Raw genomic sequence first — 17,043 nt, 5'->3', positions numbered from 1 at the left:
GCTTGCAAACATTGGATTTGAATTCCCCTGACCTTCTTACCCTGCTGCTTTAGAGATGCACACATCAACTTTTTTTCAAAAAACAAATGTGCAGGGCCAAAAGGTACAGTATCATGAAAAAACAAGCAATTTGAAAAAGAAAAAAGAAATTAGCAATGAGTCACGGTTTCTTGGAGAAGAGCTCAGTTTTGCAAATTGGTGGTAGGGCCCCTCAGCTACCTGGCTCCGCTCAGACTGAGCCACGCTGCCTTCACTTTACAATCACAGCCCCTTGCAGACAAACACAGCACCACCAAGTAAGGGTGGGGAGCAGCCAGTCCGTCCTCTTTGGGTAATAAAAGTTAAATGCTGCCCGTGAGTCGAGACATTCCTCCAGGGGACCCGATGCAATGGGCGTCCACTAATGTATGTGTCATCTCAGGCCTGTATCAGGGGAGGATAAACGACTGAGATGATAAGTGGGTATTTATATGGTGATGACTGTCTAATTCAAGACAGATGAGAGGACTGCAGCATTTGGCCAAACGATCTCTGGAGACAGTCTCTCTGGGATAAAGGGTAGATATAATAAAAATGATAATATATTTAACTGCTACACATCAGACTGTCTATTCACATTCAAACTCACAAAGTATCTGTTACAGAACTGGAGAAAATCTGACAACAGGTGAGCTATAGTATTTCTTTAACCTAATACTGACAAACAACAACACCCAGAGACAGATAATGAAGTATTGTTCATTGTTGAACTTTTATATTTTCATAAAGACTCATGTGTAATGTGTAAATGACACTCTTCAACAGTCTTCAGTCATGCTACAGTAGCAGCTCTGTGTCAACAAACTAACAATGACCATGCTAACACACAGACTGCACGTATATTTACCATTTTAAACATATAGGCAGAATAAAACATGGACAACGTATCCGTGACATCACCAATAGGTTTCTGCCTCCAAAACTGAGCCTGAGATTTTGCTTGTCGGTGGACCTGAGGCGTGCTGAACGAAGCTTGGTTACACCTGTAATGGCAACTACCTGTCAATGAAAGTGGCCATGCTCTTAAATATAATTATTCATAGCCATAGCCATTTAAACAGGTGAGTTATATCAAAAGTCACTGTTTGCTGGGCCATCTTTGTCAGGGAAAGAGTCTCTGACACACTTTTTTTTTTCCATTTCTTCATTTAAATTGTCGTCACAGTCTTAGATGAAAAAGACACAGAACTGTTGTCAAATTTTGGATTTAAGTGTGTTTCTAAAACATTAAAACACATTATAATGTAGAGAAAACATAACCTGTTTGAGTTCTTTGTGTAGGCCATCTGGGCGGGTCTTTAAAGTGGAAGCACGCCTCTACAGGTACCCTTCTAAAAGGGTACTTTGATTTTATTGGGTGATTGAATGTAAGAAGAAAATCTCAGTTAATTAAGTTAAATATTGCATGTTGTATCATTGCTTGTTTATGAATGTACAGTATTTTTTTTGTTTATATATTGCAGACTTTGTTGGTACAAACAGATCAAGGAAATTATGTTTTTTTGTGTTAACCTTGTTAACCATGACAGTCTGTGTTGGGTGATGGTCAAACTCCAGTGATTGTGTTTGTTGACTCTACAAACAAGCATGAATACTTCCAGAAACCTGAGTCAGTGGCAGTATCAGTTTACACAGTCCCATAATGACTTGGTGACACGACGCCCTGTGTGTCAGGTACGTGTGTAATATGTAACTAATTATGTAAGAACGGTGGAGAAACAATATCCAGCCTTTGAATCTTGGACGTGATGAATCAGAAAGACAGACAGACAGAAAACAATTATGTGTGTGTCCACAGAGATGAATTATATGCAGGTAGTGAAAACACCACATAGGGTTTGCGAAGCTTTCATGCGGTGCACGTAGACACACAAGATATTTATAGAAAGCCTCATGGAGAGGATGGAGTATGAGACAAAGGCACAGACTAGCTGTCTTATTGCAGGATAAACAACAATCAACCGATGATCCACTCCAAGTGTAATATACGTGCAGAAGATTAGTGTATTAAAAGCATATAGTACTTTTGTATTAAAGGTTTTTAGTTGTAATTTGGTAAATAATTAATTTGTGGATATTTAGGGTGTCCATAAAGTGTAAATACAACATGTTTAAGTTTGTTTTGTTTGTTTTTATGGTATTTTTGTTTTATTAATGCTGCACTTTACACCTGAAGAGCAGTTCCCTCATCATGGTAAGCACTACTTAACCAGTGAAAACACTTGCATCACGTCATCTCTGGCCCTCTCTGGAGGAGTTTTGGGGCAAGTCTGAGTAAATAACCTTGATGATGTCATAGTGATGTCATATTAGCCTGCATTTTGAGACAGCGGTAAATAACAGGACGTCTGAGTCAGAGGTACTGGCGACTTTTTTGTTAATCAGCTTCAAGTCTCCAAATATTAGAGCAGACAAATACTTAATGTTAAGTGTACTTTAAAGGACCAGCGTGTGTCTGAATGCAACTGCTTCGCCTCACCCTCTCTTTCCAAGCACGAAGGAGAAACTACAGTGCCACGAGAACGAATGTGAAAGTTCCTATTTAGAGCCAGTGTTAAGTTTCTGTTAGTGTCTGTTGGTGGTTCAACATGGTGGACTAGATATAAAAATCTAATTTTAAGGTGACAATAACATAACAATTCTTATTTTCAGGTGGTTATACACTATACACACGCATATTATGTTGCATTTCTTCCATTTTCTATAAATAAGGCCCCGTAAATGTTACACACTGGACCTTTAAAGTCTTCTTTTCTAATATTATAACACCTCTAACATTATCAAATCTCAGCGTATGCTCTAAGCTACTCTGGTAACAACAAATATATCACTTTATGTTGACCACTGACCTTTGCACCCACACTGGGTCTGTGCCATTTTTCCAGGCACAAAACAAATAAATCAGAACAAACTGGTTGAATCTCTGTCAATACCAAGTGATGTGATGAGTTTTGCCCAAATCATATCAGTGGTTTAGCTCATATGTTTGGCCAAATGAATAAAGTAGACATCAAAACACCACATGGACTCAGAGAAAATGGCAGGACACACTGAAGGCATTAAAAAATAATCAAATCTGTAATCCTTTGAAATAGATCCCAAAAGTATTTTCAGATCTTCCTGCATTTACCACCATAGTATCTTTGTTTTTTTTTAAATGGACTGACTTCTTGATTGTTATTTCTTACTGTATAGCTGTCCTGTACTGCCAACTGGAACAGAAGAGCTCTATTAATACTGTAATATGATGTGAAGGGCAAACAACGAGAGCAGCCATTATGTCTTCCCTTAGAACACAGATCCTTTTCCTTCCAATGTTTTCATTTCAATTACTCAGCCTGAGTATAATTTCCTCTAAGTGCCCTGAAAAATCTAAGGTCCCTGCATTAACTGTGGCCTTAAGAAGTTCATTGTAAACTTAAAAGAAAATGAATTGGACTCTCTCCTCGTTAAGCGGAGAATTAACGGATATGAAATGTGACTTCGCCTCTCATGGGAACATGCAGAGAGCTAAAGTGTCTGGGAGGAGTAAGCCGGGTACTCTCGAGCCAAGTCATTGTGTTTTAAAACTGTTTATACAGCAGGTGGTTAAATGTAGCAATGGGTGATGAAAGAGTACATTAATAGAAAATAAAATTTAATTCAGTATAAACATTTATGTTAGCCAACATCTTAGAAAATATGGGTGTAAGTTTGGAGGGATGGGGGAATAATAACCTTATGTTGACTATCCTATCATGAATTTAGCTCAGTTCAATTCAGTTTTATTTATGTAGCGCAAAATCATTACCAGGAGTTACCTAATGACACTTTCCATATAGAGAAGGTCGAGACTGTACACTTTATAGTATTAATTATGGAGACCCAACAGTTCCAGCCATGAACAAGCACTTGGTGGTGGCAAGGTGAACATGTTATTAAAATATAAATGCAAACTGAGAGTGTAGAAGAAGGTAACTTTGCTTGTTTTGTGACCTGCATACATACAGTACGTGTTCATGCGTACATTTCAGGCAGTTGTTACACTGCCTGTTAAACTAGAAAAGTGACATGTTTCAGTCACATTATAGTAAGTTCAGTTTCGGCATCATGCCCACCTCATTTCTGAAATGCACAGTTGTTGACAAGCACTTTCGTTTAAAGAGAAACTTTGCCTGAGACCGAAAGAAGAGACCGAAATAAGCAAGTCAAAACCAGAGAGAGTGCGAAAGAGGTTAAAAATTCACAACGTAGTGTTATTAACACCAGCTTGCCCCCTGAACACGAGCAACTAGCCTGGATATACGTATATATACGACATGTGTGTGTGTGTGTGTTCACACTCTTCAGCAGTTGCTGCCCCGCTCTGCAGCTGGAAGACCACGGGATAGAGGCATTGTTTTGTATGTTAGCACAGTCTATCCCGCTGAGGTAAAAATAGTTCCCAGCTCTATTCTCTTGCAGCAGTGCCAGCGATGGCTCGGCCAAAAACAATATTTGGACATGGCAGCAGATGTCCCCAAACAAGCCCAGGAGGACAGGCCTGCGAGGGGAACTTTTGGCATCACCCGACTCCAGGGAGAGGGGAGAATAAGCTGGAAACAATGTGGTTTATGAGGACACTTGAGAGAGAGCATAAGTGCTAGCTTGTATCTCAACTCGAGACGCTCAATGGGAGGCTGAGATTTATAGATGATGAAGAACCTGCCTCTTTAAATGAAGTGTGGTTCGGAGAGTTTGCCAACTTATTCCTGGCTGTGTCTGCACGGGAACTTTTTCTTTGATTTGGGAGCTGAGAAAAAAGTCCTGTTTTCTTTTGCTTTGGTGTTTGCTTTGGTTTTATGTGGTGTGGTATCTGTACACTGACACAGAAAATGACAGGAAATGAGCACTAATTCTTGCATTTCAGACACAGATAGTCTGATTGCTGTCAGATTTCCCAGGCAGTCCTTCACTGCGGCTCATTTATCTGTTCCCTTAGGAGCTGAATTCACGTTTTCTTCTACCAGAAGATCATTGCACAGCGCAGCCTTACGTACAAGAAAATACACCAGATTTCATGGAAAGAACATTGTAAAGCCAAGACTAATAAATCACTTTGAAACATGTGGAAAATATCATAAATTACACACACTTCTGTCCCAGATAAACTGATCACTATTACCAATGATTCTGCCTAATGTGATGATAATATCATCTTCCTTATTTTGTTCTTTCCAAGGACTTAGCACATAAACTCCTGTGTCTTTCCAAAATAGGTGGTCATGCAGCGTCTAATGTTGTATGCCAACCCCTAAATAAGTATATATTCTTTGATTTTTGTTTTATTTGAAACACAATTGCTGTTTTGACTGTGTTCAGCGGTAACATTTTATTGGGTAAAAGACGTGCTACATTTTTGTACCGTATACAAGTCATAGCGAGACCGGGCTTCACATCCTGAGTCTTGCTTGTGGTGAGGTTTAGGCAACAAAAGCCCTTTGGTAGTGAAAGATCATGGTTTCAGTTGTTTGTCTCAGTTGCTTCAAGTCTCTTTTCACTTTTGCCAAAACCACAATCTTTCCCTAACCTTGACCAAATGCTGTTAGGGGCCAAACATAACCATAAACACATTTTCTTTTTATTAATACTTTACTTGCTACAAGTGAATGTGGTTTTGCACAAGTGGAAAACAAATTAAACGCCTTGGCAGATACACTCATTAACAACATTTGCTCAATATGTTGAGGGAAAAATGCTGTTCACATGGCATTATGTTTCCCTCATAGTGTATTTCCTGTTGCAAATCATCATGATGTTAATGTAATTTATAAAACAAAAGGTTGGTATGTTTTTTGCAGGATTGATTTCAGGTGTTAATTTTACACTGTGGACAAAACTGTGACCTTGGAGGATTTGTATTGTGGGCAGAAACTCAAACAATCCAACTGTATCTGATCTGATAATGACCCATTTTATTCATAAAGAGCTTTTCTAGATTATCGAACAAAGCAGTATTAGTGCTAATTCAATGGAAAAAATAATCAGTTGTTTTGCCACCTGTTTTAGTGGTCTGAAACAAATCTAATCTACCTAATCTAATCTAAACACCACACAAAGGTCCTGCTTTATGGACACAAAGCTCCATAGGAATTTAGCATTCAATGCCAACACATAAACTGTTTTGGTAGCTACTGTAGATAAGAGAACGTGATATCCCATGAAAATCAAGTTGGATTCAAGTTTTTTTTTCTATTACTGCATCCACAATTTGTCACGTCTTTTCTCATGACTTTAGGAGACGCTTCAACACCCCTAAGAGCAAGCTGCAATGCTGATTTTCCATCTCAATCAGCAGTATCAACGAGCGAGAGAAACCCACACCACCTCCAGAGACCATCAGACAATGGCCCTCTCATCAGTTTTTACTCCCCTCCTCCTCAACCAGGCTAACAAACTGTGACCCGGACCTGGCACTCTGACATGGAACGATTCGAATCGACAAGCTAAGAGACACGAGTGCTACATGATACTGTTTTATTCTTGTGAGCTTATAATGCCTGCAATGCTACAGCCAAAATGCAGAGACAACGGGGACCATTAATGACATATAATATCTAATGTCATGGTTTTTTTTTTCATGCACAGTGAGGGCCTTTGTTATTTGAACACCTCAATCACTTTTTTTTCCTACTTATACAACTATTAATGACTAATGCTAATTAATAACAAGTTTTTGTCGCTACACATGCAATAAAAACAGCTTCTGGCGACAAGTGAGACAGTTTATGTGACATAAACACGAGTAGTAGATGGGTTTTTCCACTCAATCAACAGCTCTAACAGGCTGAACCAGAAGCACATGAGGGTATATTTAAAATTTTTGGCTAATATTGCATTAGACTGCATAATGTTCTTGTCAAGCAAGATTGTGAGAAGTGCAAGAATGCAGGACCGGCATAGGTGGGTTCACTCTGCAGTAGTTACAGTTAATTATACATGTTAAAACTGAAGCTGAAACACAATGTAGTCATGTTCCACAGCTGTGTCCCACGGTGCCATCAGGAGAAAGGGAGCGAGCAGACGGGAAGTTAAAAAGGCGATGGAGCAACTCTCATTGTCACCATGCCTGGTTATTGTTCACACTCCTCCACATGCAACCCTCTGCCTCAGGGTTTTTATCAGGTTGTGGCACGCGAGCAACAGCTGAGAGGTCCTTTCTCTATCTGAGGAAAAGGCCACTTGGCTGCCGCTGAGCGAAGGTGAGGAAGGAAACGGTGACAGAATGGTCATGTGTTGGACTTCCTTAGATAGAGCTGGCTGTGTATTAAGACATTAAGGTGAGAGGATGGCTGTTAAATGTCATTTAAGTGGTGGAAATGAATACAACACTGAATGATGCTGTATTACTACTGAAATAGTTGCGTTGTTTTCCATATATAGCTACACTGTGATGTCACAGAGCAAATTTAGCAACAAACAAGGTCCACACTAATATGGATATATATTTAGACAGGTTTATTGCATTTGTTTGAGCTGAGCGGAGAAATCAGGTTTGAAGATGGATTGAGTTCAGAGATGAACTGGTGTCGGTTGGTGGGAGGGAACTAGGAGGTGGAAATTGGATGAGTTCAGGGCGTTATCTTTGCTCCTGAGTCCAGTTATAAAACTTGAAATTATTATCTAAAGGCAGGAGAAGACATTTGTTCTGCAGATGTTCTGATCTTCGGTGCTGATGGAGTCCAAATTGGTGGACCTATTGATAGACCGACGTTGCCCATTGACCAACACGTGTGGCTAAATAGTTCATGGCATTTGTGTGCTGTCAGTAAGAATTATTTTATAAACCAGTTGATCAGTCCTGCTGTTCTCATCTCTCATCATATCACTCAACGTCAGTAAAGCGCTATTTAAGGCAAATTGTTTCTTGATGCATTCACATGCATGTGTTATCTTTGGTGTTCTAGCTGAACTGTAATCATAGACCAGTGATTCCAAACCTTTCTGCCTTGTGACCTTTAAAACGGTACAAAGTCCACTCATGACCCTTTATCAAAAGATGAGCTGTGAGCAATTAAACCAAGAAGATTTTAACCTCCTCAGATAATTTAATTTTAATCACATTTAGAGGCCTGAAGAGGTCAGACTGTCCAGTATTTTACAAGATACATGTTTATTTCAGCTAAGACTATAAAATCAATACCTTTTCGTTCAGTGTTTAATGTGACTTTTGGAAACAACCCATCGAACTGTCTTCGAAGAATAGCAACAACATGAAGCAAAGCTGACTTTCTCTCTTTCTCTCTCATTACCTTTGATGAGCAGGTTAATAATACTGGTAGATGGTGATTCAGGCAGCCAAATTGCAAGCTTAAACAAGACATAGTCTGAGATCTATTCTGCTTTAATGGGCTGCAACTGAAACTTTTCTGAGGCTACAGAGGCCACATCACTGGGAATATCTTGTTATGTTCTCCACAAGTTAGAGCCATTTACAATAAGCGGCTATGAGCTGGATGAATTCAAAATGGCCCAACCACTGGCCCTGATGTTGACAGTCACAAAGCACATCACAGTCTCTGGTTTGTTTCAGAGGAGACACAGTAGTTTGGCGCGTCTCCAGAGGAAACAACATCTGGATTTTTGCTCTTAATGGGCTTTTCTTAATGGTAAAAACACAGAGTGTGATGGACTGTGTCTCCCCAAGAACCTAAATCTCTAGTGTAGTGGACATCTGCTGTGTAGTGTTACAGAGCTTTTTAGACGGGATATGCAGTAATAAAACATTTTGAAAATGTTCAATCACATTTTGTTTTCATGAGTTTTTGTCACTTTTTTTTTTAGCTTTTGCAACTTTTGTGTGAATATGTCGAACACAGATTAGTAACACTTGTGTTTGTTTGTGTGAAACCACACCAACTTCTCTCAGTGGTTAGTGTGTCTCTCAGAGGGTTGACCAGTTAGAGAGACGGACACACAGGAGTGTTTTAGCATCTTCAGCTCATTGTTTGAATTTTATGGTCCAAAACTTTACTGATATGTTTCACTCTGAACGCCATTGCTGAAGCAGCCAGCTGTTTTCAGCAACAACAACAAAAAGAAAAAGCTCTGACCAGCTCTGTAACACTGTACTCGACCTGCCCAGCACCAAACTGCAGCAGACACAGTCAGCGACTAAACATAGAGTAAACATAGAGAAGCATTCAGCAGCTAAAGAGCCACATATTTCCCTCAGGAGCTGGTGGAGACAAAACACAGAGCTAGGAGGGGAATTGGGCTTACTGTACATTTGTCAGGTGACCTGAAACATGATTGATCAATCTTCATGTGTTCTGTATCTACTGGATATTTAAAAAGGCAACTGTTAGAAGAAATAATTGAACCATTACCACAGAAAAAAACAAAAAAACACGGGCTCGTCTCTGTCACATCGCGGCTGCGACGCCTGCCAGACTTTGTTTACTTGCTCAGATTTGGTTAAGGTGCTTCTAAACATGTAAATATGTTATGTAGTAAATCTGTTTTCGCTTTTGGCTGTCTTTACACCAGCAGTTTGCACTGGGTGTTTTATTTTGAAATTTGACTGGATTCTCTATACCGTTTGTGTGTCTGGTTTCCGGCCACCTCGAGCTGCCGCTGCTGCTGCTGCAGCGTCTGTCAAAGATAGAACAGCTCTCCAAGCAGAGGCTCGCTTCTGGGACACTTCTGAACTGAACCACAGCAGGGCCTGTGGGGTTTGAAACATTGACTAGAACGGTCACGTATAGGTCCGACGGCTGCGGTGCACACGAAAGTTCCAGATCAACTAATTGCTGCCCACTCGCTCTAATAAATGACCTCATTTGGATAAACAGCTGAGCCAGTCTCTCGGTCTAACCAACGCATTTCATTACATAACACAGAAAAAATATAAATATTCTTATCTAAATCCCAGGATACAATATACTCCTTCATGTCCACAAATGAGATTTAAACCTTTTTGTTAAAAAGTACACAACTGTCATTGTTTTGAGTTTCTTGTTTAGTGTTTCCTGTTTTACTTTGTAACTCTCCCATCTCAGTGTCTTGTGGTACTTTACTTCCTGCCTTTGCTGTGTTTCCCTCCTATTTTGATTATCTGTTCTACCCTGATTAGTTTCATGTGTGTCTTGTCAGCTTCCCTTGTGTATTTAGTCCATGTGTGTTTTGGTTTGAGTTGTCAGGTCGTCTGTGTTTCCGAGTTCTGCATCAGTTCTCCGGTCCATTGCTTTGTGTGATCTGGCTTTGGTTTGTTTGTACTTTACTTTGTTTATTGCACTTTTCTTGGATTTATAGATTTTGTTTGTCTTATGTTATTTTGTGTATACCTGCCTCTGAAGTTACCTTTTTGTTCACTCACCTCCTCGTCTGCATTTGGATCCATGTTCCTGAACTAAACTGTCACCATAAACTTTTCACAAACTAATAATACAGCTGTTGTGTAATTACAATCTAGCCTGCTCATATTGTGTCTCATCAGCCTCATCTTTCCCATGATCAGAAAATGTCAACAGACATGTTCTCATCAACATTATCTATGAGCATCACAATCAGATACAGTCTCTTTCACACTCGGGGTGTGTTGTGAATTGCTGTTCCCATCAGAGTCTCGTCCACAGCTTGACAGACATGGCAACCTCGTGTCAGACATTGTGGTTAAACATTAGCGTTTAAAGGGATGCAGATATGGCTGAAATAAACCCACAAGCACTGCACATGTTGTTCTGATCTTTTTCACACGGATAGTGATAAACACATGCAGACAGCAGTTTCACTATCAGTCTAGATCGTCTCTGAGCACTTTGTTTTTGTGGATATTAATTTCTTGTTTGATTCTGTGTTGTTACATCCTCAAACCAGAGAGAGCCCATTGATGCATACAAAGTAAATTATGCTTAAGAGTTTGATGGAAAATTAAGATGATGTTTAAGAAGTGTTTTTTTTCTTCAGGGGTTAATTAATATGAATGAAACAGCATTAGTAACTGTAACTGACCCATTTTTCTAGCCATGTTTTGGCTCTAGGCATGGTGATGTTGGTTTATGCAGACATATCTTACAAATTACTGAACAGATTACCATGACAGTTTGTGTCAACATTCATGGTGCCAAGAAGGTAAATACCCATGACTCTGATGAACTCTTGACTTTTCCCCAAGCACACCAGCAGGTCTTTTGTGGAGTTAAATGTCTCCGTAGGTGTTGGATGGACTACCATGCACTGTTGGTGCAGACATTCACAGACTTTCCAGCGTCATCATCTGGTCAAGATTTTGTCCAATTTGTCTTTCTAAACAGAAACACAACTTAAGTATCCCTAAAAGTATCATGCATTTTTTATTACCAAACTTATTGTTGGTATCATTGGTAGTTAAATGCATTTCCACCACATATCTAATAACATTTCCAAAGCTGATTTCTAAAATATATTGAAACCTGCATTGTTTTGCACTGTCCATGTAGGAGCCACTTGTATGTAATGTCTAATTCAACCACTAGACAGAGTATTGTTTTCTTTGTATATACTGATTACAGATGAGCAAATTGTATATTAATTAGATATGGCAAGATCATTTGGTAGGTTGGCAGGTAGCGAGGAGCACACGGTTCTTATGGCTCAGTCCCACCGGGCATGGACGTGGCGCATTCTGACCACGTTGTGGTTATTCTAGACAATGATTATGAATCCACCAGAAGTTCTGCAGCGCATTTCAGAAGAGACTCTCCAGCACAGAGCAAATTGAGTTGGGTAGAAGACAGACACAGATGCAACACAGAAAATTTGGTCATTTATCAAAAACACCCTGTGCAGACTATCGATTGTCAAAACTGACAAAAGGGAAACAATTCAACTACTTACTCATGGTAGACCATAAACCTGAGCATGTCTGCCTTGCAAAACATTTCACTTCTGTAAAGCGCCATGTTGGACCAGCTTGGACCAAAACAGCACCATGAAGTTTTACGTTTAACTATTCAACAGTGCAATAAATGGGAACATCTACAACTTTCTAAACAGAAAGTTTATTGTGAAGGTTTGATCTCTTTGTCAAATGCATACACACCAGGAACACCGCACACCTGCTGGAGTGACTCGAGTGTTTAGCAATCTTCTTTTCTGCACGGTCTTTTCTTGGCACAACGCTGCTTTTTTTTTTCTGCAGATGTTTGTAGTGCCATGAGGGCATGAGATACAAACAGAGCAGCTGTCGGCTCATGAAAACATGATTTATTCTAGATGGTTTCTGAGTGAGGTGTGTTGATGTTTTGTGTTTATATTCGAACCCTAGGTTGAAAAGGAAGAGAACATTGCTCCATAGCACCACAAGTGGTCAAATCTCCACAGAGTACCTTTAAAGTACAGTTGTGTTTAGGCACCTAAAACCACTTAGTTATGAAATAATCCAGACTTTATTTTCACCCATACTACATGAACCTCTCACTTTGTGTTATAAACCATTATGAGGTTCCCAGGGCCATAAACAGTCCTGTCAGAAACTAAACATCTCCCTCATAGCGTAACATTTTTATAAGCCCAATGTGACTTTTCTGACAGCTGACTAACGTGGAGCTCCTGATTTTAAGTACTTCATCTCAAATCCCAACTACGCCAAAGCCAACTCTCTCCAGTGTGAGTAGGCATTGAGTGATGGGGAGCTTGTCCATTTTGGCTCAGGCTTAATTTCGTGTGGAGAACGTTAAAACTTCTGGTTGCTCAGCAGTGCGCAGGGAAACAGCCTTTGGCTCCACAGACACTTACAAAAGGCCAAAAGGGGAGCAGTGCAGAGCACACGCAAACATGACTAATGACATCCAGCTGCTGGTGCACACACACACACACACACACACACTCGTGCATGCACTGTTAGTGAAACAAAACAATTCAGTAGCCTGGAAGAAGTAACAATAAAATAGCTTTAGAGATTAAAACCAGGCGATTTTGTGTTTTGTTTTAGCTCATATGCCTTGTGTGAGAAGAGTAACCAACACACACCTTTTCAAACTCTTTTTCTCACACTATCACACAGACCGGTTATATAAGGATATTTGCAAATGCAAATGCTCGAGCCTCCCTCATGGTGGTGAAAGTTATGGGTGATGAGGTTTTTGTGCAGAACGCTGTGTGGTGCCTATATTGTGGTCGCTAATAATCACACTCATGTCCACATTGAAAACATGCAGACATGAGAGACATTAAACCTTTGTTTAGGTGACTCAGGTTTCTGTTCTGTTTACACGCAATGCTTTAGAAAGAGGTGGGGCGCTAAAAAGTGAAATGCGAGCAAATTTTTGTTGCAAGTGTGATTATGTGATTGTGCGTATGTGCGTGCGCATACACTTGTTTGCCTTCAAAAGATGACCACAAACAGCAGCATGAAGACTCCTCTTCACATAACCAGTTCTTAAATGAGCTCGGACAGTCACGCACTGGGGACTTTCCAGGCTCTTATCTAACACTTGGAGAGGTGACATCACTGTCCGTGGAGACTATCCTAACAGAGACGCTGATAGCACGGCATGACATCTTAAGAGTTTCAGTGCTTGTTATGAGCTTGAAACAGTCTTGGGGATAGTGATATGAAAGCTGAGATGTGAAAATGCTCCTGCTTTATATCAACCTGCTTATTCACATCTGTATTTTTCAACACTTTTTCTGTCCATTATGACTGAATGATAATAATATGATATCATTTAACTCACAACTACTGAGCCTCCTACAGTACAGCTTTAAAAAAACAACAGCACTTGTATGCATAACATATTTATTCATAGTTATCATGCTGGTTTGATTATGTTAGCGTGTGGCTTTCAACCACAAGTCACATCATCGTCGTTGCAAAAGAAATGTCTGTAAAACAATGACATGATTTAAGCTATTAGACCAAATAAAAAATAAAAAACGTACTCATATTCAAATGTGAAGATAACAACTTCCAGGTAGGTAATCGCTGTGGGAAGAGGGTGTTATTGATGGTTTCCTGATTGAGTAAAACTGAATTTAAGACGCATATGTAAGTTTTCATTAGTGTATAATCACCTGAAAGTAAGAATCGTGTTCTCAGCCCTTTTTATCTACAGTGCTAGCAGATCCTCTTTCGGTAGCCCAGGACATAAACAAACACTGGTCTAGCTGCTACTGATGGTTCTCCTACAAGCTTCGAAGTTGAGGGTGAGGCGAAGGGTATTAAAATTAGTTGCAATAAGCAACCTCATCACTAGATGCCACTAAATCCACCACCCTTTCCCTTTAATTTGCGTACTCTTTGGGCCACAAACCGCAGACGCTTGAAGAAATCCTGTGAAGTCTAGTAATTTTGGTGTAAATAAACAGAAGTACACACAGTTTAGCTTTCATTTAATGAGAATGCACTCCTCTAGAAGTGTTACGTAATTCGGTAAAACAGCTACAGTCGCTTCCATGTAACTACTCTCTCCACAAGAGTGTTTTTCTCGAATCTCCACAACAGAGCTGATGAGATAAGTGAAAAAAATAAATACTGAATGTTGAAGGCAGGAATCTATTCCAGAGTAGATTTGTTGAAAGGTGAGAAAAGCCCTTAGAGAGGCTAGCAGTTCATCACAGGACACCTCATCTTCTTGGGTGTACATCAGCTTTAAGTGCCAGTGACTAGATTGAAGCCATCATGTATCATTATTTGATCCTCCTTGCGCTCTGCTTTCTTGAAGTATTTACAGTATTTACAGGACAAAACTAGACATGCAGTATGAACAGGACTGGGTTTTGTTTAGATAACATGATCTCCTCTATCTATACAGTGAAAAAATATGGGAATCAGGTGGGAGCGGCTGTCATGTTCTGCAAAGCTATAGCGCTTAATGTATAAACAAATGTATATACATACGTGCTAGACTGTTACCAAACCGGTGTTCACCGTGTTCATGATTCACATTTAAAAAGCATTTCAACTTTGATTCTGCAGCTGAAATTAAAAAGACTGTGGCAGTTTATAATTTCAGTGTCAGCTGAGAGAAACACTTTGGGGTTTGGGGGCACCAGCTGTGTCTCCCTGTCCGGGGCAAAGTCTCAGCTGGGAATTTTTCTCTTTTACAAAGCTGACAGGAAAACATAGAGTCACGGTAACCTGAGATCAGAGATGGAGGGAGCGAGATGGAGGGAACGTAGAAAAACAAATCTTTTCAATGCTGCCAGTGTGTGTTAAAGAAAGAGGGATGGATTAGCGCAGGGCAGTGTGGTGGAGCATCCCTCCCCCTCTTTGACAGATAACTCCACTCACGCACAGAGAAAGAGAGACACAAAGGAAGAGGAGGAGGGAGGTGCGCAAAAAGAAGAGGAAAAAATATGCCATGATTATATAAAAAAAACAAAAAACATAATAATGCATTACAGACATGAAACCTCAAAATGGGCTGAAACTAAACACCTGATGTGATTTCTGATAATGTCACTGAACATCGTGGTGCCATGACTGTTTGCTCTGTCTGCGTTATGAAACAATATAAAACTAGGACCAAACTAATTGTGTTGCTCAAATCAACACCTTTCATTAAGGTGTTTAAATACAGGGACTGTCATCCACACCTCGACATGAAGAGACAATCAGCAAACCAGAAAACTAACCCACAAGGATGCTTGGATAGAAATACTGTGGGAAAATGTCTCGTTAAATAAAACGTTGTCTAGATTTATAGACCGAGCAGTCATTTTTGGAAACTAGGAAAGTTTTGTACATGAGATGATTAAATACACTCCCAAACCCACAAGTTGTCGATACATTTAGATTATTGTTTATTGATTATTATAGTAGTATGATTTAGTGGTGGATTGCAACCAACTGAATATCCTTCGCCTTATCTCCCCTTTCAAGCGTGTCGGAGAAGTGGCTACAAAACTCAGCCAGTGTTTGGTTCAAAAATTCTGGGCTCTCTTCCTCTTTAGATAAAAAAAGACCTTATTGTAAGGTAACCAAAGAATGTAATCCTTATTTTCAGGTGATTATACACATATTATATTCAATTTCCGCACATATCCCCCCTATATATGCACTCCTAAAATGTCCAAGCTGGATCTTTTAAACAAAGTAGATGTTAATAATTGCATTTTAGTGGTGTAGGTTGGCAGATTTTTAAAACTTTGGACAGGTAGGATAGCTCTTCGTGCTAAGCAAAACTAATCGTTGCCTGGTTCTAGCAACAAACTTAATGCACAGGAAAGAGAGTGGCTTGACTTAACTCTTGGCAAGAAAGTAAATAAGCCTATATCCCAAAATGTTTATTGCTATAATTACCAAGCAGGCTTTCTATGATGTAGGTAAGCACAAAGTCTGATATTGCTACTAGTGCAGGCACTAACAAGAGGAATGCAAGATATCACAAGTAAGGTTTAGGATTAGAAATACTACGTGAGAATACACTTGAAACGAACACTAGCATGTCAAAACTTACAACTGCATAAACACAAACTTACCAAGATGATCACTACCATCTTGGAAAGTCAGATTCTCGTAGTTTAAAAGGTCCAGTGTTTAGGATTTAGTGCCACCTAGCAGTGAAGTTGCAGATTGCAACCAAATGAATACTCTTCCATATTATACACTAATTAAAACATACTTATGGACATTGTATTCAATTCCTGCATGAAAGTACTCTTAAAATCTTACACACTGGACCTTTAATGCTCCAGTCAACTGATTGTACACACACACAAAGGACTGAATTTGTATACAAGACTCACTTTTGGTCTTACTCTTACTACTGTGGTGCCATTTTTATCGTGAGGCTGTCAGGAGAGAACTTTGTCCATATCACTGACATGGAAAGCACCAGCTGTAACCCCCTTGCCTGACCTCTATAGCCCTCTAACCCACATCCCAATCTGCAGACAAGACAGGATAAAACATGGGGCACAGCCCATCACCATGACTAAGAACGCTAATAGAGAAAAATATATTGTTGGTGCAACAGATGACAAAGATTAAAAATGTGTTCTTCATGAACACAAAACAACTAACACCACACCAAAACAAAGGGGGATATCCTGTTTTTCCAG

This window comes from Larimichthys crocea, chromosome XI (genome assembly GCF_000972845.2).
Source record: "Larimichthys crocea isolate SSNF chromosome XI, L_crocea_2.0, whole genome shotgun sequence".
Taxonomy (NCBI): domain Eukaryota; kingdom Metazoa; phylum Chordata; class Actinopteri; family Sciaenidae; genus Larimichthys; species Larimichthys crocea.
The sequence above is the reverse complement of the archived record's forward strand: the minus strand, read 5'-3'. Positions refer to the sequence as shown.